The sequence below is a fragment of the Mytilus edulis genome, chromosome 4 (genome assembly GCF_963676685.1).
Source record: "Mytilus edulis chromosome 4, xbMytEdul2.2, whole genome shotgun sequence".
NCBI classification, from domain to species: domain Eukaryota; kingdom Metazoa; phylum Mollusca; class Bivalvia; order Mytilida; family Mytilidae; genus Mytilus; species Mytilus edulis.
The window spans coordinates 65004525-65027723 of NC_092347.1; the positions used below are offsets into that span (position 1 = coordinate 65004525).

Below are 23199 nucleotides of genomic sequence, written 5' to 3' on the forward strand. Positions count from 1 at the left end.
ATATTCAACGAAACGCTGTTATTTGGTCTCTGGTGGAGAGTTGTCTCATCGACAATCATACCACATCTTTTTATCTTTACAGTAACATCTTACAGTGAGAAGTGTTGTAACCACTGTTGATTTATACAGAATATATCACTGCATCGGGTGTGATACGATATTACTCGACTTTTTATAAGCTTGCCGAGTGTTTTAAAGAGTAACAGTTAAAAGTTAAGAAAAATCGTTTTGTTTGAGATTCGGCGATGGAATCTGTTTCACAGATTATATGTAAAAGTTGACAAATTTTATCTTTCTTTTGCAACGACCCTTAAAAATATGAGTTCTTTTCATGTGAACCTGCAAACCACTGCATCGTGTGTGATACGATATTACTCGACTTTTTATAAGCTTGTCGAGTGTTTTAAAGAGTTACAGTTAAAAGTTAAGACAAATCGTTTTGCTTGAGATTCGGCGATGGAATCTGTTTCACAGATGATATGTAAAAGTTGACAAATTTTATCTTTCTTTTTCAACGACCCTTAAAAATATGAGTTCTTTTCATGTGAACTTGTAAAAAAGCAGTGTAGCTTTATTTCACAATAGCAAGTTTTGTGTAAAGCTACATGTAGAAGCAAGAAAACTGGACGTCATAATGACCGATGAAGAACTGATATTTTAACGAATCCACACATTGAGTATAAAAACATACGACCGCATGGGGACAGTATGAATCGACTAAAGAATTATAGAAACGGGTTAAACAAAGAAGTAAGCTCATGAAAGATCTGTAATAGAAATAATTTCAATTAAGCTTTAGTATATTTTTCACTCTAACAAACACAAATATTTTCATTCAATCAGTCGATCGGTCTACAAGTTTTTTGCAAGACAATGGTACTAACTTTTGATTCAATTCATACTACACCATATTCAACTGTTTTAGTACATGGAGGTACAGCGAAGTTGTTTATATAATTATCATTAATTTCTGTGGAATCATTTGTATTCGTGATCATATACAAATTTTCGTGGGTTTTGTGAGAAAAGGAAAACCACGAAATTGATTGTTAATCAAAGTACATATTTTCAATATACATGCACGCAAACTTTGACACGACCACGAAATCAAATATATCTACTTGTATCCAAAACATAGATTTTTTTCTCAATCAACAAACGAATTTGTACATTGGCTATGCGTCCCCAAAAGTATATGAATCTGCAATATTATATAAAAAAAACACCTTAAACCTTGGACGTTCTAGAAGACAACACTTACCGCTATTTACATCTCCTTGCAATAACAAATATATGAGAACAGATTTTTTTAGGATTAAGTGAAAACTTTTTTTCAATATGTGAAATCATTATGATACTAAAATGTATTTAGTTTTGGATATGTTTGAATTGAATGCAAGTATGATTCTCCTTGCAGATTACTATACGTTTTACATACACATCAAAGACCAAAATTAACTTGATATGTCAGTATATTGTTCATGCATGCATAATCTTGGAATTAAACATGGCCTTGGAAAATGTCATTTACATGCTGCATTTAAGTGTTTAATATTATACTGTTAAATCGACATGAGGTCGTGTCATTTCAAAGATGAATGTCTTTTCTAACACATATAAAAAGTTCATTCAGAATGGATTTTATGTAGTATTTCTTGGCATTGATAAACTTTCCTTTTCTCTATCTGTCACGTGGTCGTACTTTATTATCTTTATTATTGTGACACTTTAATAAAATAATTTATTATATTATTGTAAAACAACTTTACTTTGATCCTGTAATGTAGTTACAGAGTTGAATGGCTTATCATGACGATTATTAAAAGAACTCGAGCAGAAATCATATTGTACTTTGTGTAACATCCGAAACAGTGGATTAACGTCTTTTACATACAAATAAACATACTAGTTTTTAAATAAATAGCTTTTTAATGTCGATTTTAATTAAAATATGTAATGGTTATCTGTTGATATTTCTGAGACCTGTAGAGTTATATGCATTTGTACTTTTAATCACTGTATCGGTGGTTGTCCATGAAGAGGAATGCTTGTGGGAGAACTTTAAACATATTTTTGGTCTCTTTTATCTAAAGTGACATCATCTGGAAAGATTACTAAGTGCATTATGTTAATAATTGAGAATTATGTGTGAACCGCTGAATTGAAATTGGATGAACACTAACAGTTAGTTTGCGGTTTAATAGTAGAGGTGTAGTCCTATTCATGTGAGCACGATATACATATTTGCAGCACTTTAGATGTTGATTTAGGATTGTAAAAGGGGTCTTACAAGCAAACGTTTGGAGTGATTCTTGTAAACGATCTATACATTTACTAGATAAGAATTTTTATAACTGGGAGCGGGACTCTTGCTCCCACTCCTGGACATACCCTGTAAACTGAGGGTGTTAACACGATGGTGTATATGTTGAGCGCAAAATGCTAGGTTTCTATAAGTCAAAATTAAGGAAAACATGTTTTTTTATTCCGAGGCATAGCAATGGTAAGTGAACAGATTGCTTGCTATAAATGTATCATTCTGACAAATGGTATCAAAATTAGCAAGAAAATAACAATAATTGTCTATAATTGTTGAACAATTTATGTTGCCTTCTATATGCATGTCTCATTAAAAGGTCATTAGCTACATGTTGTAAGAGATAATAAAAAAAACAATATGATTGTGTTTTTCCTGTTTAATCATTAATGAAAGTGAAATAGTGAAATACTAATTCTTTTTTAGCAGCCAATTTTGTTCGATTTTGCCAAAACATCGCTGATGAATTATTCATTTCCATTATTCGACCTCATAGAATCCGACTTTCAATTTAATTCCTTACCTGGAGATGGGACTTGCATGTATTCCACAATTAAAAGTAAAAGAATGTCAACATAGGAAGTAAAACAAGCATAAACCATTTAGTTGACTGATTAAAAAAAATCTTATACAGGTAAAAACGACGATAAAACTATTTTCAACCTACATATAGAAATCAAACAGACCTAGAAAAATCTAATTGCACATTGACGCAATTGTTTATACATTGTATTTATATTTATGTTTATACATTTTATCGGGTTATAAAACCGTCGTCATTCTTCGGAGGTCTTCTTGATAGTTAATAAGACGTCTATACAAAAATACACACACAATGTTAATACATATTAACGAGCCCATGCATTGTAAATTATCAATTTTCGATTTTTTGTGATTTGGATATACGTTTTTAAATTAGTATAATATGATAAATCAAACATGAACAATTGAGTCAAACGGTACATGTAACATGAATTTAACAGCTAAAGAAAAACCTTCTAACTTATACACCATGTATATCTTTTTATAGTTTAATGTAACATGCCAAACAAACTACATTTAATGCGACTGATAAAACATAATCCCCTGATTTCCGTAACGCGGTACACTATTTCCGTAACTTACTACCTAATTTCCGTACGGTGTACATGTATTCGCTAATTACCAGTTCAACAAGTCTAGACTAGGTTCAGATTAAAGAAATATTACATCAAAAGCAAGCTCGTTACTGGACAACCAAACCCCATTAACAACACATCGAACTACTTTATACATAATGTCATTTATTTTAATAATTACAGATATGCAAACGTATCTAGCTGTTTACACTGAAAACGATAAAGCAATGTACAAAATGAATGTAACATTATACACCCTTGGAACCGTAGCAGGTAAAAATCACGCGTTTCTAATTTACCCAAGAGGCCAATGAGACTTGATTAAATGATTTAAAACTGCAAGGTGGTCTGGTTCTGGTATTTTATTCATATTGACAACTTCTACTCTGAATGTATTTTTTAAGGGAAACTTCCCCTAGACATTTTTTTTATTCACGCTCAATAACAATACTATATATGGATTTAGTTGGAATCGGTGATGTATAGTAAATCTAAAATGTCCATTACATGAACGACTTTTCACATTTGGTTTAAGATTTCAATATCGTTTGATTTGGTTAATATCTTCTTTCAAAATCGTCTATACTATTTTTGGCAACAATTGGTATTTCGTGATATCTTTATGTACGTTATTAGCATGGATGCAGATGAAAGGGTTATGATTTATTGGACTCTATTTAGGATGACAGTCATAAAATTTCCTTTAGGATCAGAAATGCAATTTTCCTTTGTCCGCGATAACAAAATCTAATTATACACAAGCCGTACAGAATTACGCCCAATGATGACTTTTTCGGTTCTATCATTGATAAACATGATTAATGACGGCTCAGAATAAAAACCCTGACATTATGATGCAAGAAACATACAACATCTTATTGTTGTAATATACAAGATTTTATTAAAGTGCACATCACTATCTCCGCTTAATAAACATGCATGCTTACAATCGCATGTTGCTTCAAAACAATGTCTTTCTTATCCTGATACTGATTATCTCTCACTCTATCTCTCTATCAATCTATGATATACAAAATGTATCTACAAGTTTCATAACCTATTTAGGAAAGCTCTGGTACTGGTATTTCTTCAAAGTCGGGTGGCTTGTTGATGTATATGCTATTTTATCGGACTAAAAAGTCACTTTAAATTGCGGATTTAAAATTTGGAAAAGGGAAGGATGGAATAAGACATTTTAAGGAGTGGGACTTGTAATAAGTCTATGCATTAACAATAAAATATATATATATAGCTCCATAAGGGCAGCGGCCCTCCCCAACCGCCTCCAACTGTTTATACTTAAACTAGTGTTTACATATTTACGCTGCAAACAGTATCCGTTACAATGAACAACTGCATAATCTTCTAGTGTACGCATGTTAGTATCTATATTAAAGACCCATGTATATTTGCCTTTTGGGTTTGTAAAACTTGCATTAAGATTGTTTCCTCTAGTTAAATATAAAAATATAATTACTTGTTTATGCGATGATTGTGTTGTTTATGATTTGCAATCCATTAAAACTTTATTCAAATACCATTAATAATCCCTGTAATTATGGTGCACTTTCACAGACATTGCTCTTGTAATTGTGTCTTGTTTTAGCAGTTTTCTTGGAGTTTAAATATTTTCTTAATTACTTCCTTCTTTTATAAGGACATACATTATAAAAATTAGAAATATGGTGAATATGTAATAGTTGAATTTACCTTGAACTTGAACGACTGCTTTCTATAGCAAATATGCAGAGATAAGCCCCTTTTGCCTGTACCAAGTCAGGAATATGACAGGCGTTAACACTGTGCTGGACAAAGGACCGATTTTGGCCTCAAATTTCAGGTTCATCTGACGAAAGATTTTGACCACTTTTTAAACACTTAAGTGTCTATTTCATTTGATACAATTCGTTAATGTGAAAGATTTTAACTGATTTAGTCATTAAAAACGATAAATATGAAAAATCTACCAAATATGCCGAAAAATGTCACCTTTCAGATGGTTTTTGTCAAAAATGAAAGTGGCCGCATCCGTGTTCATCCTCAACCTTTATATGTTATGTATTATCATCAAATACAACTTACATTTCAATATTAAGGATGAACACGAATGCGGCCACTTCCGTTTTACGCGGAAACCGTCTTAAATTAAATAAAATGCTAGAATTGTGAAGATTTCAGTAATTTAGCATGACTTAATGGTGCTACTTATAAATTATTACATGGCATTTTCCATATGGCCCTGGTATCAGCCCTAGACTCCCATATCAAGCCAGAGGGCTGATACCATGGACCATATGAAAAATGACATGTAATAATCTATTTATCACATATTTTTAAGCAAGAGAAAACAAATAGCTTACACCAAATTATGTTTGATATTTCTTCAAAAATCAAAAGAAATTAAACGAAAAAAAAAAATGTATCACTGTGAGTTAAAAAAAAGTTCGTATCACAGTAGGTAAACAACGTTTTGTGAAAAGTTTCAGAAATAATTAACAATAAATACATTAGTTCTAAGAATTGCAAATATTAAACAACTTTAAAGTGTTACATTACAAATGTTAAAAAATGCTTAAGAAGAATCCTATATCGCTACTCATTCCAGTGTGGCTTCATATATTTTCTAAATTCTTTATGAAGTCAAAATTTTACGAACATTTTTGTGATTTTCACTGTTGATTTCTACTTTTTTCTTCTACAGCGGATTCATAACATTCTCAATTTCTTTTCATTGTGTTCAACTTGTTTACAAATAGTCTTTGATTGACAGGTTACCAGAAGTTAAACTCGGTGGCTTGATATGGAATTCGAGGGCTAATATCGATATCGGCCCCGAGGGCTGATAACCAACCTTGACTTCCGGCTATTATTGGCCATGCAAAAACGTACATATCAGTACAAAATATGTGATAATACCCGATACATGTACATGGTATTGTCAAAAACAGCCCATATGTATGTAGCCGAAACATTCTTCTGTCCAATACATAACTAAAAGTTTACATTTTAACAATTTTGTAAAACTGCCATATTTTGGGGCCAAAAAGAGGTCTTACTGGACCTACTCCTTTGCCATTCCAGAATGGACAAAACTGACTTTGTTGTTTTGCAAGATAACAAAATAGTTTTTGGCCAAGAGAAAGATAATTAAAAAATACAAATTTCTCCATATCTCAAAGCATGTCACTGTTGTCACTTTTGTCGCCATAGCTGATTAAAAGTACATTTCCCATGGGAAAATTAATAATACCCGTGGGAATATTAAAAGTTCCCATGAGAAAAAGTACTTTTCCTATGGGAATTTTAAAGTTCCCTTCGGAATTACAATTTCCCATGGGAACATAACTTGATAGTTTCTTCACATGGGAAATTCTAAATTCCCCAAGGGAATTTTTGTAAATTTACCATGGGTTTAAATATACCAAAGAGAATATTAGTAGTTCCCATCGGAACTACAATTTCCCATGGGAACTGAAGTAGATAAAAAAAAAATTCCCAAGGGAATTTTTCTTCCAATGGGAACACCCTTTTCCCTTGAAAACATTTATTCTAACCATGGGAACATTAATTCTTCCCATATTTTCTCCTTTATTTTTTTTTCGGTATTTGATAAAAGGCTATGAAATAGGGCAATGGACTGACGATTACTAAAAACATATTTCTGGAGCAGTTTAACAAAAAAATCATTTGATGAAAAAAGTTGTAATTTCAAAAAACTAAAGGTATTTCTATCATACTTTTACATTCAAAAGTCTTTTATTATCATTAAATAATAGATAGAACTCTATAACGTCCAGCGACTGATTCTACAATTTGAATCTCTCACCTTTGTTTTCGATCAATAGCATGACGGGGTTGACACGCTCAAATTTAGAAAATTTTGTTTTAAAAAACAAATGCACTAAATTAATTTGTAGGAGTACATGTACATGACCCGAGTTTGTTTTGATGTTATATTTGTTATTCTCGTGGGATTTTGTCTGATGCTTGGTCCGTTTCTGTGTGTATTACATTGTAGTGTTGTGTCGTTGTTCTCCTCTTATGTTTGGTGCGTTTCCCTCAGTTTTAGTTTGTTACCCCGATTTTGTTTTTTGTCCATGGATTTATGAGTTTGAACAGCGGTATACTACTGTTGCCTTAATTTACAAGTAATTTCTTCTATGTTCTTACAATGTAAAGCCAAATATGAAGTAATAAATATGGAATATATAATAATTACTATTATATAATAGTAATATGAAGAAAATAACTATTTCAATTACCAGTAACAAGATTGGGCCCTAACAATACAGATTTCAAACATATGCTATCCCTGGTGCTGCTGACGATAATATTACACGCACACACAAATAGTGACATGCGCATTGTATTGGCCGGACAAATAGTCCTGGTACTATTCGTCAGGCTAGTCGGACAAATAGCAACTGCCATTATTTATTGGACAAAATAAAAAGATAAAACCCCTAAAAGAACTAAACCCGGTGAATGAAAGCTGAAATAAATAAAATTAGAAAAAAATATATTACACAAACAATTTAAACTCTGGATAGTTGTCTCGTATGCAATCACATCACATTTCCTTTTTTTTTTATGAACAGTTACTGTACATTACCGTCTAGTATATTTTAACCCTCTTATGTCGTTAAGGGATTCCCTTACATAGCGTATCCACAGCGACGCAAACTTAGGATCAGAGTATATACTTAACTGTATAGATTTCCGACAAAAGGTTATGATATGAGAAGGTTTATGCTGAATATTACATAACATTTGGGTGAAGGTCACAAGCAGATAACATATACGTGTCAGCTCTCTCTTATTTTATGTTTTAAAACGAAATCGTTGTGATAAGAAGCTAGTTGTGCACTCGTTTGAGCATGAACTGTCTGTTAAAATACGTACATGTATACTAGTTAATCCCCAACTGCCGATATAGCTACATTACGTTGCTAACAACGGCCATTGTATTTCCGTTGAGCGTAACTGACAACCAAGAAATGCCTTTGAATAGTTATTTATTAAGTGCATGTTGTCTGATGCCAATTAGACATATATGCGACAACTATGAATAAGAACGCGTGGAATAAAGTAAAATAAAATAGCAAAAGATATCGAACTTCAAGGTTAATTCAAAACAGAAAGTCCTTTATCAAAAAAATGGAAAAATCTTAATCTCAAACACAAGATACTAAGATGTACATTGCGTCCTTAATGCAAGCATCTGTGACGCGGGAATTGGAAGAAATATGATCAATGTTGCTGGAATATTTTGAACTATATTATGAAAGAATCAATGACTATTATTCAGAAATGGTATCCCTCTCAGCAAGCTAGGGCAATATGATATACTACACTTGACAATATTCCCGATTTTAGTGTAAAATCTTTTCATATTCTTAAATGTCAATTTTTTCTTTTTCTTCAACTTCAACTTAATTTTTGGCATTTTTACTTATTATATCTGTTGGTTTTGTTCGCGTAATTTTGTCAATATAATGGAATAAGATGCAACTGTCATAAAAGTGAGAGGTTTACCTAGCTATAAAACAAGGTTCAATCCACTATTTTCTATATAAAAAATACCTGTATCAAGTCAGAATTATGATAGTTGCTTTCCATTCGTTTGATGTGTTTGAGCTTTTTGAATTTTGCCATTTGATTACGGTCTTTAAGTTTTGAATTTTCCTCGGAGTTAACTATTTTTATGATTTTACTTTTTACTACTTTGGTTGTTTTTGACATGCCAAGCTAAGTAGTTGGAACAAATAGTTTTTACGTTATCATTACAATTGTAATTTGGAACCAACATATATATGTGACATGTAAATTTATTTCTTTTATACGAACCTTAAGACTATTTACATAAATAAATCATCAATATCATACTATTTTATATGGTAAACAAGAGTGATATTGGATTATATTGCAATGACTATTACATTTTATAGAGTCTAAAATGATATCCATGACGTGTTTATCATCTTCACGATTCAATAATTGATAATTAAACATTGGTTTCATAATGTTAATCTGTTATATTTGACTCCGTATCATCTCATGGGAATGGCAAATGGTACTTTCTGATTCATTAAGCATGATAATGTACCCATTAAATTAGGTCTGACACTATTGTTAAGGCATCTGCATTGTATATCGAGAAATGAAATTGAAAGTTTAATCCATATCTTGCTAATTTATAATGCATTTATCCATTTACCATCTTCAAAGACCATTGTGCAGAAGAGTATAAATAACTTTACTATAAAGAGGTTGGTCGTCTCTTATGTCATACTGTATTCAAGTAGAAAAAGTCTGATGTCTGATGTGAATAATGCAGATATGAGGGGGAGGGTACTACCGGAAAGCATATGGATAAAAATCTTTTAAAATAAATGCATCTACTTTAATACTCAACTTTTGTTTTTGATGGTTATTCAATATCATCTATCGAAACTTTTTTTTCAAACAAGCAGAAAATGCATTGAATATATCGACTTTATGGATTTTGTAACAGAAGTCTGTTCACATAAAGGATCATAATATTGAATACAAGATGTCAAAATTTCTAGAGTTAATAAATTAATGATAAAAAGCAGAGAAAAGATAAAAAAAAAATATATTAAAATTTTCTTTTTTTTTAATTAAGCGTGGGCTCGAAAGATTCAAAACTCAAATATTATATGGCAACAGACAAGAATAAGGATTCAGGTAGCAATGTGTCAATATTTATGACCATATTAAATCAGTTTGTTCCAAACGAGTGTGTTGCTGTAGGATCTCAGGTTTCAATGAACGAATACTTTCATAACTTAAATGTTTTTCATTAAGATTATTTGGTGTAGACTTTGACAATTATAAAGTTCTATTGTAGAATAATTATGTTTTTTACTCGATGGAATATAGGGGGAAATGATTACACCTGGCTTTTAATGTTTAAAAATGTCATTTGAACTTTTCTTTCATACAAGTTATATTGGAGAGGGTAATAAAATCAATAAGATTAAGTAAGAATGGACACAACACACACGTTTTTTAAATTTCTTTTTCTGTATTAGAATTCTATTCAACAAAATCTTGTCTGCCTGCATCGTTCATACCGTTGCTGTATGAAATTGACTCAGGGGTATACATGTAATAGTACTACCATATGAAGGAATGATTTATGTAGCAGCAAGGTTCAAGTATTATGAACTTTCAGTAATATATAAATGAATAAAACGGGTATCAAAGAGAAATGTGATTTTCTATACGGATTTGAAAGTAGGGATTAGACAGTCTATAACTAGCGATAATTTTCCTGTGTACAAATATTTATTTGATCTTTAGAATCATTGTTCAATCCTTTATCAAAATAGTCACCAGTGATTTATTATTTTCGCTTTATTAAAAAGGAAAAAAGTTTGTTAAATTAAAGGCCTTAAATTATCTTAAAGTGGGATTAGACTATATCATGTCAAGGTCTTACACTGCATATCAAATATTTGACAAATCTGTTGATTTGCGCGAAACATTTACACGAAGTCTTACGAAACTAAGGGTCTTGTGTAAATAGTCAGTATAACCTTAGTTTCAACATGATGCATTGAACTTTTTGGAAATGATAAATTTACTAAGTTGTGGCATTCTTGAATATTTGTGCCCCATTTCATCTAGTTCACACAGGAACGGCCGATTTAGTATTTTGAGAAGGATGGTATCTTTACAGAATGATGCTTTGTAAATTGTATGACATATTTGAGACGTCCATGCATGCAATTGACATTCTAATGCAACAACGTTTGTAACATTCATTTTGATTGGATAACGTCACTTTCTTACATGGCATCAATTGACAATTGATGCTATGGGACGTACGCGTAAACTTTTGATTGGCCAATTTAAAGTGCATATTTTCACAGATTAAAACAATTCGTACTTTTGAATCTCAGATCAGATAACTTTCATTTTTATGGGAGAAAATGCACTTCGTCGGATATATTGGAAGCTATGAATTTATCTTTACTTACAACATAGGCACCGTTATCACAAGTAGATGATAATGGTTAAATTTGCAACCATAATTTTTGAAAATTTATCATCTGTGACTCTAATTATATTAATTTGTCCTTCAATGGTAGTCTGCCCAAAACAAATTCTTCATCGATATAGTCGCTTATTTTGCAGTTGAATATACATACACATGTACATGACTGTATAAATAATAAATTTACGAGTATTGGAAAAGGGTACACAGGTCAAACAATAAAAGGAACAAAAGTAATTACATGTACATGTACAATTAACGGCAAATGAAATGTGGTGTTCCATTCGGATCCCCGTATTGCCTTTAGGTATGAAAGTACAATCACTATCCTCGTCTAGCTCATACTAGACTGACTAGTATCTTCATGTTCATATTATGAAATAACTGAAAATATTCAATACGGATATATATGTATTTTATGTTTAAACTGTTTGAAAATCATAAGTGGCTTACCTTTTGGAGTAGAGATTGAAATGATGCGGTTATATACAATGTATGTATTTTCTATTAACTGTTTGAAAATCATATTAAAGTGGCTTACCTTTTGGAGTAGAGATTGAAATGATATTAAAAATCTATCTTCACGTTTGAATTTATGATAAGATAAAGGATCATAGAAAATATTCACAAGTCTTCACCTACCTTATCGAATATAGAGATATCATAGTTCATAGACTATGAAAAGTCATCACTTCGATATCCACTTGAGTATTTCAAGTATAAATAAATCACACTATTCAACCACTCTTAGTAGAGCATGTCACCTAAAAAAAATCACCTACGTACATAGCAAATTCCAGGGGAGCCGTTTAATTAGAAATAGATTCATTTATATAAAATAAGGTCGGTCATTTAAATTGGTAGGTGGCCATTTATAATAATGAAAATAAAATTTTTCAATAACTTAAGTTTATGTCATTGAAGTGTGATAATGTTTCTTGACAGCAGGTTAAAGTACTCTCAAAGGAAACATTTATTTTCTCTCTTATTTAAAACAGATTACTACCTGTTGTTTACTGCGGTAAAATGTTACTTTAGAAATATATAATATTCATATATAATTAATTTGATTTTTTTTTTCATTTTGAAGAGCAATTTAAAAAAATTGATCATATGGTTTTTGATAGAGATCTAACTTTAATATGTGAGTAAAGAGGGTTAATGGGTAGTGCACATGTTTTGCGTTCATGGTACAGATATATTCTGTATATATACTTATGTAATATAGTTCATTCTAATTAGATCATAGTTATGTGATCTCGGACTAAACTGACAAAAAGCTGCAGTAAATGTCAGTGCGATCAAGAACAGTTACTGTAATTCCTAATTGTTTGCATGTACAAGAAAAGCGATATAAAGGGACAGAAGGGAAATTACTACAGCAGACGATAGCACGTGTCAAACTTGCAAACGATAACACGAAAGGCAGACGTTCTTTCAAGTATCGCAGCTGTATATGAACCTTCTTAATTGCTCTACAGGCAAAACAATTCGATATGTGAACGTAATAAAAATGTCAATTTATTTTACATTGCGTGGAAATTTGGTAGAATGAGTGCTTAAAGAACATAACTTATTGATTAATTTGCCGTCAGATATATGCGTTCCAAAACATTGTTTTGCGATTTCGTTTTTTCTTATGTGCTCTTTTTTTTTAATTTAGCAATCAGAATAAACATTTCTTAACTTACGTGTGTCTCCTTGCGGTGTACGAATTTCTGAACAGTACGTATGTAATGATCTCATAAATTATATCAAACAGGCACAAATTAACAAAAATCCGATCTAATGCCCACATCATTTTTATGGACTGAATGTTATTTACTTTACACCTACGATGAATACTGCGCCCTAAAAAAAATAAACTGTAAAAACGCCACGGAATACATGTATGTCTGTGTAATACGAAAAAGAAGCAACGGATATAAAAGAAGGACAGATAAAAAATAAATATCAAGATTAAACAATAGTAAACACCAAAGGCAACACTGAAATACTCCAAGATAAACAATAGTTAAGATTTATATCATTTCATAAATTCATTGTAATATTGTGCAAACGTACACCAAAAGGTTTTTGATTTTCCGATGACCGAATTATTAAGTGTTGATTCGGCGAATTGATATAAGATAGCCTTGTGTCAAGGCAATGATCAAAATATTTCATATTATTCATATCAATGACCACTGAAAAAATCAGTTGTACATGTTATTTCATATACACTATATGAAATATAAGATTATCTGCATCCTTTTTTCCATTTTGATTACCTTTAGCAAATCAAACTTTTAAGATAAAAGTAATATACAGTGTCTGGATTGGTTAAAAAGAAAGTTCTAACATAAGGTTAAACGATTTTGGAAATAAATGTCGTTATATAAAAATATATTCAAATAAGGAGATGTGTTATGACTGGCAATGGGACAGCTACATGTATATTCACTAAAGTTCAAATAACGTGGATGATACCAATTAGATCTATATGTTCACACACAAAAACTATTTGGGTGCAATGGATGATGACAAAATGCTAAATCTGAAGATTAAATTTTAAAATTTAAATGACATCGGGCTTTTTTTTTTATACATAGCCTGAAGGATCTCATCATAACTATATTTATACTCAATAGACATGTAAATATTACAATTTAGGACAATAAACTATATAGTATAGCACCCTGAGTGAGGACACCCACCTTAAAGTTAATAGATCTATAGTAAATACTTATGACGAACGAAATCAAAGGAAACTACAGTTCCTCACATAGTTTTGTGTCTAAATTGATACATTGTTTACAACTGCCGCGATGTGATGCACTATGACAGTAATATGTCTTACTTTATCAACACATATTTCGGAAGACACAAACGTTCTCCCAATAATAATGTGTTGTTACATGTATGCATTAAAGTAGCTTTATGGACAGTGTGAAATTTCACGAAAACTTTTTGTTACTAATGTTTAAGGTTGTAGATTTCAAACAATTTTGTATTTTCATACAGCTACACTATGCTGTTATATTAATACCGTGTCTATACAATATACATAATATGTTCATGCTTAATCATCTGTTGTTACATGTATAAGTATCATACAGTCTGAAACATTACAGAAACATAGTATTTTGTAATTGACCATAATCATTATAAATGACTATGGATAAATGTCAAAATATATTTACTGTGCGTGATTAAAGTGGCAAATTTTAACTAATTTTGTATTTTCATGCAGCTACGCTGTTAGTTTTAAGTGTCATGTCTATAATACATATACATGTACATGCCAAAATCATCACTAAATTTTAAATCAAAGGTCGAATTTGTTATATTGATTGTCTGCCTGTTGTTATGAGTATTCAAATATTCTTTATACACTCTTACAGCAATTTTTTTAAGAGTGTTTAAATCACAATAGCTAGCATGTTATCATTCAACGAAAGTGTACAGGATTTAATGTGATGCATAACATAATTTGAAATAGTAACACCCACTTAAATGACAGTTATTCATCGAATAAATACAGAAATTAAAACTAATAGTATCTTTTATCTAATGATTTTATCAGTTACTGTAGTTTTCAGTGTGTTTTAGTGATATATTTTTCGATAATAACGCATACTATAAGCAATTGCTTTTCTGTTTTTATCAACTTTACCGACGATACAGCACGAAATGAACACAAAACTTTTAATGAATGAAAAAGCCGATATTTTGTACATTAACTTAAATATTAAGAGTTGCTATTGCTATAACAAAGCAATTTGTTTTTATATTTTTTTTTTGTCAGTAGATCCATTAGAAATTCGATTTTACTCATCTCGTAAAAGAAAATAAAAGATCACAAATCTTCGAAATGTTATGTATAGGTAATGAATCACACCCTTTTCCTAACTTAATCTATTTCTTTTTTTTTTTTTTTTTTTTTTTTTTTTTTTTTTTTTAAGGTAAATCATGTTTTATTGATAGTTTTTCACATTTGTTAGTGGATACATCAAATACCGGTACCTTATCCCGGCCTCGTTAACCGTTAGTAGTATATAATAAATTCTTTTTATCAAGCAGACGTTTAGAGAAAATGCATCAGTTATTCTGTATTTTGTAAATAAGCATTACAATAGTTATGTATAGAATGCGTGTTCAAAAAAGCTGGGCGACACATTTCCATTTTTTTTTATTTGATTATCTCCGATTTGACCTCTAAAACAGCAAGATCAATGTTTTTATCAGATTTATCAGTACAAAATATTTGTCAATAAATTCTTTAAAAGATTTCTAGTTTTATCAAATAACAAACTCCTACGTGTTATTATCTTCTAACATTTGTAAAATACGTATTACCACCATTTATGTATAGTTCTCATTCCGAAGCAACTGATTAAATTATACAAAATAAATGTCCGTTCTGGATTAAAAAGCATTAAATAAACCCATTTCTGATATAACATTTTGTGGTAGTCAAGACTTTTTAAGAGATATCTTTTATATCACAAATAGTCATACACTGTAATGCAAATGTTTGCAAACTAATGGATTAGATTCAGTATATGAACACAGACGTTATGATTTTATCAATTTGTACTTGTTTAATATGACAAATAAACAAATTATGGGTCAATTGTCTATCTTCCGGTCGCCCTTTGTACACTAAAGAAGACGCCTTCACTTTAAAAAAAAAATGCAAATGAAATTATGGATGAATTTGATTTATATTTTTATGAAATCAGTAAAAAGAAAGATTCATATACAAGTAAAGATACCATACATATTGCTTGTGCATGTTGTGCTTAACAAATCATGAATGCCGGGTAGTTAATATAAAACACTGGGGACACCTTTCATTGGATTTTTCGTGCACAACGCAATATTGTTGAGGGAGCCTCGGTAGCCGAGTGGTCTAAGTACATGTAGTTACATGTACTATTGAAATCACTATATCCAGTCAACACTGAGGTGGTGAGTTCGAATCCCGCTTGTTCGAGTGTACACGACTCCAATCTTATTTGACTAGGATTGTCAGTTTTCCTATCGAAGGTTGGTGGTTTTCTCCGGACACTCCGGCTTTCTCCACCAACAAAAACTGGCCTCCACGAATTAGCCCAAAAGTGGCATCAAAATACAAAAAAAAGTCAAAATCAAATCAATATTGTTGAAATTGTTGGTTTCTTTTTGATTGATTTTTTTTTTATAAAGAATATGTTTATTATGAATTATATGAAAGGGGAAGTGAATATATTTTTCTGGACGAAAAGAAAATGACAATAAATCCATTATGTAGGTCACTTGATTCAATACTATGTGGGATAAATTAGACAAGCAAGAAAAGAAAGGGCATTAGTTAGGGACATATACAAGTATATTTTATCGTACGTTGGACCACCTGAGGGCCCTCAAAAGATGTTTGCCGGATAGAAATAGTGCATGTAAACTTGCTTACCATGGGGGTTAGAAATCAGCAGTACAATATAAACATATTTTTTTTCATTTTATACACTAAGGTTGTCACTTTTACACTTGAAATGGATTACGTTTGTTAAATGTAAATAGACTTTCTATTTGACCAAACCAAATATTGAATACAAATAAAAATGAAATAAGAAGGGAAATCATGAGCGGCAAATGACTTTTTTTTAAACATTGGCCTTGTATACTGTGAACTACTTTCCAAACAAGGGGAGGAACTCACACAATGAAAATCAACAGTCAAACCGGGATCAATGAAAATAAGTTTTTCTTAGTCAGAAAATAAATGGAAAATATAAGATTGTCGGAGATTGTGACAGCCCATCGCACATAGTATAATATCTTAATATAAGAGACTAAAACGAAAATACTATATTAAAAATGTCTGACCATTTCATGCTATATAAAATAAGTAAAACTTACCTTGATTACTTCAGCAAATATGAGAAGTTCCAGACAGTTTTTATCTACTGCGACAAATCACGCTGATATCAATATCAACGAATGTTGACAGGTAAAAATGAATGTTTCTATTCAGTACTAAGTTGAATATTGACTTTTCTTGTCGAAAGGGAAAGAAACGCTTTAGCGGACTCGAAATGTTGTAACTAATATCTGTTTTATATATCATAGCACATTAATGAAGGTATATTATTGATATACATCTAATATTGTCCAGAAGAAACGTTTTATAAATTCGTCTTACAGAAATAGTAAATCATTCTAAACGTAAGAAAAGCCAATTGTTCTGTGTATATAGCTAATAAGTAAACATACATGTATATATTTGCATTCGCTTCGATGAGATTACAAAACGCAGAATGAGCAGTATCAACAAAAAATTCTGGATATTATAGATCGTTAAAATAGAATAATGTCTTGATATCATGGGTATTACGTCTTTAATCTGTTTTATTCATTATGTATCAAGCGAGTGTTTTCTTTAATGAACCCATTGCAAAACAGACACTACCGCCATCAAAGGATGAAAGTGTTCGTTCCACTCGTTTTGATTTTGCATTCCATAATATAAATTAATCAAAAGAAATAATCAGGTATTTTTTCCTGTAGATTCAGCGATGAATTGTATTTTATTTTAGAATGCTAATTAGAAGATTGTGGTAGGTCATACTTTAAGTTGAATTTTGTGGGAGGTATACAATGTACAAAGGAACCTATATACGTTATTGTTTAGGGGCTAGCTGAAGCTACCATCTAGTGTGGGGTTTTTCTCGCTGCATTAAAGACCCATTGGTGACCTTGGGCTTTTTTTCTGCTTTTTGGAATGCTTGTTGTCTCTTGACACATCTCCGGTTTCCATCTCGTTGAATGATACATTCTGAAAAGGTTTAATCTAATGGATTCAAATTACCTTGACTATGATTATGTGTGTTTCTGTTCTAACATATCCAGTTTCTTTGCTCGAATAATCTTTTTCTTCGTTAACATAATGCGATGCAGAACACTACAAGGTGTTACCTCTATAAAATCAACTGAACGTTTTAATCAAATTCTAAAATAAGGAAAACATTAAGCTTCTCCATGATCAAAATAAGTGTTTGTCAATCTGCTATTATCATAATATCAAAGTGTATGGGTCAAGTTTTTTGAATTTTTTATATTTTTGTCAATGAATCAAAGGTGTAGATTTTCAGTCTTTCGTTCCAATAATGTATTGGCTTCCTTTTTCGTTGACTATTTAAGTTAACACGAATTTGTTTATGTTTTAAAAAGCAAAATTGGTCAAATGATCGAGAAGATAAAAAATTAAGTATGTGTACTGGGTACATTTGTCGGATGAATTGGCCATAACAGTTGATTATAGGCATCCGTTCCAGCTATCCGTAAGGTGTGACCGAGGCTTAACTGAATTAATTGTAAAAAGTACTGTGAATATATATATATGTTCTATTGTTTTTTCATTGATTACATTCAATTTGTATGTAAATTCAAATGAAAGCAGAAAACAGATTTCGTGCTTTGTTTGTTTCTGAAATTACAAGTAAGAAAAAGAAAATCTTAAATACACGCAAGTGTATTTTTTACAAAAGACGTTAGCAGTAAAAAAAGAATTATACAACCATTGTAAATAAGCAAAAATGTGAAAAACACTTTTTGTTTCCATCGAAACCAAATGAATAGAATCCGACAGTACATGAACTCTTACTACTAATCCTTCTTAACAATTTTGCACATAAGTGAGTATGTACTAAAATCCATACAATCTTCATTAACTTGTCGCATTACTTTCACATAAAATTGACGATAAGCCACAAAAAGCACAAAGTATAAATCAATATATAGTAAATTATATGTCCTTGCGATAACGATTTCAGTGCGCTTGACACGTGTTTTTGGAATAAACGTGATCAGGAATACTTGAGATCAAAAATTGTGAAGCCATATTAATTAAGTTTTTTTGTTGGTTTGGATGGATGTCTGTTTAATGTCCAGTGCGGAAAATGAAATGCGTATTCCTGACCCAATCCTGAAAGGTGATCATAAGTTGAATAGAAAGACTCTTTTATACTTGATCGACATGCCGAGCTAGAGTTTTAGCATGCTAGATTATAAATTCACAGGAACACTTGTCATATTACCCATGCAGACAAATGATTCTGACTTTGAGTCAACCACTGACTCTTTGTGTTTACTCTTTTATGCCCTGCGCTTAGCAGTGAATTATCAAATACCAATTTTCAATTCTTAGGTTTGACAAATCGGGGTTCAAATCATTAACCCCTCACACTGGAGACAAACATGCTACCATGAGACCACCGAGGCGGCACGTCCCTCTACGATGCATGCATTTGATTCTCCAGTTTGGTATTTTTCCTCTCTTAAGCATAAAAATTGAAAGGGTTAAACAGACCTAATGTCATAAAAGCATAGAATTGAATTCGTGGTGACAGAGTCTATTTAAAGAGCCATTATGTATAACTTAATTATCCAACGAATACTGGACGAAAATGTGTTATTCTAGTTTTATTGGAATAAGAAAAGGATCTCAGTTACTCTAATATGTCATGTTTATGTTTATTGACATGAAATAATATAATAATGCATACAAATGTAAATGCACAAATGTTAATATTAATTAAATTCCAATTAATGGATGCCCCACAAGTTATTTGGTTCATTTACTTGTATTCAACCAAATTTGAAATACATGTATAAGTAATTTTGGAATGTGAGCCTGATGGGTATAGTTTTTTTTCTCCAAAGCAACATTAAAATGATCAATTACGAACAATGAAGTATCGGTTATTCAAGGACATGTATATTATTTGAGTTTTACCCGTGTTAACTTTTGCAGATTCAACAGATTTTTGGACATTAAAAGCATTACCACCATCTCAAGTGGGATTTCACTATTTCCGGGAAGAAGATATTCTGAAATTAGTTAAGAAGGCAATTTATGTTACCACACGGACGGTACATTGTGATGTGTTAATGTCGAGACACTTTTCCAGCCTCATGCATGTTGAGCTACTTCCGTGTTGAGTCTGGCAGATTGTAATAATATAGACACACATATCTTCTTGTGTAATGGTTTCTTTCCATTATCTCTGCATGTGAAGCCATAGTTTTCATCCTATTTCCCAGTTTGTTTTGCCAACAGGTTGGTGACTGAACCAAATATCCTCGGTTGTTGTGTTCCAAGGAGGCACATACAACTGACTGTAAATCAATTAAAACGTCGTGAGTTTACAATATTTCCATTCTTTGCCAAAGTGAAATCAAAGACCTTTGCTTGTTTTTTCTTGTCTTTGAGATCGAGTGTTCTGTAGGAATTTTGCTTCGTAATAATTATGAAATAAAATTAAGAAAAATCAAATCAACTAGATAGAACTGACAAAATCGGCATCAATTGCCAATGCATGTCCATAATTGTACCTCAAACTTTATAATTTGATTGATAACATGCAAACCCAATGCATGCAATTTTTAATAAGTTTGATTATTTTGGTATTTACTATCGGCATGACGTTATGCATTAGCATTCTCGTCTCTTTCCAGTATGACCTCAGTTTCCAGAGGCAGTCATAATGTTCACCCTTCATTCCTATCTACAACCTTGCGAAAACGAACTTTTTTTATTGATTGCTAGTTTGTTCTCGCCCTGAATACCAATGGAAAAGAAGATTTACATTGGCCGTGAAGCAAGCTAAGTTTAATGAAACAACTTCCATCATTTACTTTACGTCGGATTACCTGATTCGCAGACAGTTACGTATCATTGTTCAAAACACGTGTATCGAAAATTCAAAACTCCAAGGAAAATTTAAAAGAAGATGGTCCATAAAAGCTGACAAAACCAAATGCTCCACTTTATATCAACCAATGAAACGAACGGACAATAACTATTATATTTTTTAGACTTGATAGAGAGGCATTATCTGGAGCTCTGAAGCCGTCTTCGAATATTTTGTAAACTTGAGGTTACATGGTTACTAAATCTTGTACACAGGTTAAATGAGAGGAGAAATTTGATTGGTTAATTTCCAGTGATGGTTATTTTCTTATATGCAATGAAATGTTATGTGAAATATTTTCTATAGTACTGGACAGGATAAAACTACTCATGCCAAGTATTTCTTTATTTGAAACTAAGATCTCTGCACATTTTTTTGAAAAGTGCAAATTTAACAAAGACTAATAGGGGAAAATCAATGGTGCCTGGTATTACACATAAATAACGGTATATTGAATAAAACAATAAGGTGTTATTTTTTTTAAATCAAGTTTAAAAAGAGAATTGACGGAATATGTTGACACATCCCGTCTCGTTCTCTTTAAGGTCCATCAGTTTTGCTTGTTTAGTTTGTTACCTTGATTCGTAATATCTTAATCGATTTACTAGATTTGAACATTGGGAAACTACTGTCGCCTTAAATTATAGGAGTTGTTACCCAAATACGAGAAGCTTAAACATTAAAGTTTTTAGATAAAAAAAAAACATATTTCGTCTGAAGATCCTACCATAATCCTTTTATAAAGTTTGATTCTAGAGTGCTGTGTGTTTGTTTATTCCACATTGGCTAAAGGTATAGGGAGAGGGTTGAGATCTCACAAAACATTTTCAACCACGTCGCTTTTTAGCACCTGTCCTAGCTCATTTTAGTTTTATATTCCTTGGAGTTTAATGTAATGTCCATTTTCTTTGAACTTCTTCTGGGTGCGGGATTTTTCGCTGTAATGAAGAACCTTTGGTGGCCTTGAGCTTTTTTCTGCCCTTTAGTAAGATTGTTATCTCTTTGACATATTCCAAGTTTTCATTGTCGATTTTAGATATTTGGACGAATTTCACTACAAAATGAGCACTTTCTTATTTGATAGTGTTTTGTCAGTTACTAGCTTAAGAATATAAAGAAAAACTAACTTGTAGGTAACAACATTTGCGTGCTCTCAAAGATTATTGGTTTTTACATTGTACAAAAAGGACTATAAGGCGATAATAAAATAAATTAACTCAACAAAATGCTTGAGAATTTATCAGCTACGCACACCGCGCAGACAAACATAAAGCATTATGGTGAAGCTAGTTCTCTCTGTACGTTTCCTTTGAGAATAATGTATATTAAATAAATAACAAATCTGCTGGTATATTTTTTCCAGAGTGTGATTACGTCATTGTATTTTTATTCCCATTTGTTCTGTGTTTTTCAGTTCAGACTAAATTCGCTATGCAGTGTAATATTATAACATAAAATGGAAAAGTTTTCGAATATATATGTTTTATAAACTATTCGCATGAACAAAAAATCTTCGCTGTCGTTTCAAACTTTTCTGTGACTAATAGGAATTACCAGAATCGAAAAAATCAGTTATTTCTTTAATTTGAGTTTTCCTGTCAGGTTAAAAGATATTATCCAATCATTGATAGCATATAAACAAGAGTTTTATTATTGAAAGAAATAATTACCGTGAATGAATGTAATCAATTTCAAATACTCAGGAATTAAGCAAGATGCAAATCTGAAATTAATCGTTATTGATAGCTTTAAAGTAAAACAAAGTATAAAGAAGGAATTTCACAGTAAAATAATCTCTTCTGGAATAATAATGTCGATGAAATAGCATTGTTGTAGCAGAATTCAAGTTCAAGCAAATAACAATTTTTCTTGCGAGATACGAAGGATAATCCATACATATCAATGCATTATATGTGTTAATGTTTTCTCTGTTAAGTAATGATTTACAGCTTTGTCCGTTCATTTAGGTGTCATATAAAAGTTCCTATCTGTTCAACCAAATTTTACATTTTTCACAGCTTTCTA

General features: G+C 31.3%; 1 protein-coding gene across 2 annotated transcripts in view; it reads right to left on the reverse strand.

Annotated features, from left to right (window-relative positions):
* LOC139520236 (roundabout homolog 2-like) overlaps positions 1-17727 on the reverse strand; it is a 74423-nt gene extending 56696 nt beyond the window's left edge. Inside the window, exon 1 of one of the 2 annotated variants that reach the window (XM_071312719.1) lies at positions 17342-17727. The gene's annotated coding sequence lies outside the window, so the exon portion shown is untranslated. Of the gene's footprint in view, positions 1-12100; positions 12182-17341 lie in introns of those variants that run through there. The other variant, XM_071312721.1, reaches the window with a different exon arrangement.
* Positions 17728-23199: the final 5472 nt, after the last annotated feature.